We start from the raw sequence: 3589 nt of genomic DNA on the forward strand, positions 1-3589 counted from the left end.
AAATATATTAAAATATATATTAAAATTTAAATAAATATTAATTTTTTTTTTGAAAATCTGTGACGGGAATGACCGTCGCTGATCAGCGATGGGAACTCTCGTCACTAAATGATTTTTAAAAATAAAAAATATATATATTAAAATTTGAATTAAATTAAATAAAAATTATATTATATTTTGAAAATCTGTGACAGGCATACCCGTCGCTGATTAGCGACGAGTATGCCCGTCACTAAATTAATTTTTAAATTAAAAAAATAAAAAAATATATTAAAATATATATTAAAATTTAAATAAAAATAAATTATTTTAAATTATTTAAAAAATTAAAAATTAAAAAATAAATAATTACAAAATAAAAAGTATATATTAAAATAAAATTAAATTAAAAAATAATAATAATAAAATTAAAATTAAATTATTTTAAATCATGTAAGAATGTAAAAATTAAAAAAATAATTTGCTTAATTAAATTAAATTAAATATAACTGAAATATAAATAAAATTATATAAATTAATTTTTATATAAAAATAAATATTTTCATAAATATTACTATTTACGAATGTTCACAATTAAATTTTTTAATTTATATATTTTTATAATTATATTAAGAAATCTTTTAATTAAAAATACAAATTAAAATTTTAATTTTTATACAAAATTTGTTAATTAAAATTTTAATTATTTAATTGAATAGAAAAAAAATTGTGAGATAACAAATATGGACACAAAATTCAAATCCATAAATTCTATTACTACAATCATAAATAGTTCTTAATAGAATTAACAATCATCATCATCATCATTTTCATCATTCTCATTTTCTTCATCTTCACCCTCATTATCCTCATCATTACAAAACGGATTTCCACCCGGTGAATTTCTCAATGGTCCAGGAGGTGTTGAATTATTGAATACTCTGGACATCATTTGATTCATCTGATCCCTCCATGTTAGCATATCCTGCATCTATTGCCGTAGCTGTTCATTCTCAGTATTCATTTGGGACATCATCTGCCTCATTTGCTGATTCTCCTCATTCATCTGGGTGAATTGTAGTTTCATTTGTTCAAAATTTTGTGTCACAGATCAACATGAACTATTAGAGGTGCTACCGAATGGAGATGGATAAGATTGATTCCTTTGAGAGCCAAGACCGTTGATACGACCTTTCTTATTTCTATTAGAGACAACTTGATAAAAGATGTGGTGCTCATTGACTGCAGGTGAAGAGGTCGAATCGCTCTCAGCTGATTGTAAAGATGCCTCAGCGTTTAATCTCTCGAACGCTTCCTATATAAATTAAAATTAATATTGACATTTATAATTAAATTAAAAAATTATTAAATAACATACATATAAGTAAATATAATTACTGCGACAGTTTGTGATCTATGATCCACCCATACTTCTTGTCCTTGATCATTTTTTCGAGTGTGGGTTTTCTTGAAAATTTCAAATTCGTTAGGCTCGCGATTTAATTCATTTGCCTGTATGACAAATATATATGAAGTAAATAAGATAAAATACAAACCACTATATAAGTTATAAAAATTCCGAAACATTGATATAGAAAAAATAATTACCAGTCTTCTTCGAGTCTAGGTGAAAGGAATGGATCCGCCTATGTGCACTGACCCGCCGATCTCAGATGTGCGATTCTTTTTATTTTGTTCAGATTTTTTCTTGTATTCATCCTCATTCCACTTTGCTTGTAATGACCTTCACACGGACGGATCCATCCAATCACCCTTATCAGCACCGCTGTTAACTTTATTCAAATTACTCCTAAAACTTCATTGACCTGACTTATTCCAAGTAATCCATATACGATTACTTTCTTCAGCTTGCCACTTGAACATTTTCTATAACAAGTTAAATAAAAAAGAATAAATATATATAAAATATTAAATTGATAATTAAAAATTAGAATTACACTAACGCTAAACTCTTCGAGCCACATTCGTCATGTTATTTCTAGAACATCATTCCACTGAAGCCAAGGTTCATTGTAGCGTCTCTTCCAAATTTTTGAGAGAATAGCTAGTGGGCCAACTTCAGGGATAAAACTATAAAATCGATATGAAATTAATCAAAATATGAATTTATGTGTGTAACAAAATAGATCAATGAATTTAGACATTATATTAATATACTCACTGATCACAGTTCTGATTACAAGATAATTCTGTTCAATGATCAGCTTGGTCTACATCTGTTGGTTCAGGTTGAGTTGGACTAACATTCTGTGGTAGTGGAGAGGACAAAGGGTGTGAATGCGATGTCGGCATAAATGTGTACGGATAAGGGGTAAATTGTGGTGTAGGCTCAGGTTGGTGGGTTATGGATATAATAGGAGTATATCCCACCGGATATGACATCCCACCAAAAGGCTATGAAAACTGAGTCATGGGAATAAAAGCCTGTGGGTGCGTTGATTGGGGAAAGAAGGGACATAATATGTTGAAACAGAATGAGAAGAGTGCGAGGCAGCAATAGAAGGATCTGGAGAAGGTGTATCCCTATGGCATCGACGGCTACCCCTACCTCTGTTTGTTCTGGGAGATAAATATCCTAACATCTATTTCAAGAATTACATTGAAAATAAAAAATAATAAAAGTACAATATCACATACATTGAAAAAAACTGATGTCTTTAATTATAACATTAAATCTAAATGTTCTTATAACATCAATTATATTTAATGTTATAGCAATATTTTAATAAATTTAGATTTTTATTACATTAAATCTGAATATTTCTAAAACATTACATTTTTATAACATTAAATATGATTATTTTAATAACATTAATTTAATTATTATTTTAACGTTTTTAAATTGGTATATTTATTAAAAAAAAATTATATATTCAATATTTTATATTTCATATTTCATTTACAAAGTAATTTTAAATTTTTTTATTATATTTTATAACATTATATTTGTATTTCTAATTTTAAAGCTTGTATTTAATAAATACCTAACTAACCAACAATATTTATAACATTATTTTGTAAATTTAATTTTAAAATACAAATGTTAAGCATTTTATTTAAAATTATTATAATATATTTAATAAATAACTACTAAATAAAACACTGTTTTTACCCAAAAAATTTGTATATTTATTAAATTTTTTATATATAATTAATATTTATTTTAAAAAAATGTATATTTTAAATTTTTTATTAAATTTTATAACATTATATTTATATTTCTAATTTTAAAACTTGAATTTAATAAATACCTAACTAACCAATGATATTTATAACATTATGTTTGTATTTTTAAATTTAAAATACAAATAAGAACTAAATTTCAATAAAAAAATTTAACTTTTTCTTTACAATTATTATAATATATTTAATGAATAACTATTTAAAACACTGTTTTTACAATTAAATTGTATATTTATTAAATTTTTTATATATAATTAATAAATTTTTACCTGAAAAATATATATTTTAAATTTTTATTAAATTTTATAACATTATATTTGTATTTTCAAATTTAAAATTTATATTTAATAAATACCTAACTAACCAACAATATTTATAGCATTATATTTGTATCTTTAATTTTAAA

At 24.0% G+C, this 3589-nt stretch overlaps 1 long non-coding RNA gene across 2 annotated transcripts; it reads right to left on the reverse strand.

Annotated features, from left to right (window-relative positions):
* Positions 1-1150: 1150 nt before the first annotated feature.
* Positions 1151-2279, reverse strand: LOC127792357 (uncharacterized). 2 transcript variants are annotated; one of them, XR_008021116.1, is made up of 4 exons: positions 2162-2279; positions 1588-2070; positions 1378-1491; positions 1151-1294 (listed from the first exon to the last, which is right to left on the reverse strand). It is a non-coding gene; the product is annotated as an uncharacterized LOC127792357 (long non-coding RNA). The 2 variants fall into 2 exon arrangements; XR_008021115.1 differs by having other exon boundaries at positions 1588-2270.
* Positions 2280-3589: the final 1310 nt, after the last annotated feature.

Source organism: Diospyros lotus, chromosome 15 (genome assembly GCF_014633365.1).
Source record: "Diospyros lotus cultivar Yz01 chromosome 15, ASM1463336v1, whole genome shotgun sequence".
In the NCBI taxonomy this organism is placed as follows: Eukaryota; Viridiplantae; Streptophyta; class Magnoliopsida; order Ericales; family Ebenaceae; genus Diospyros; species Diospyros lotus.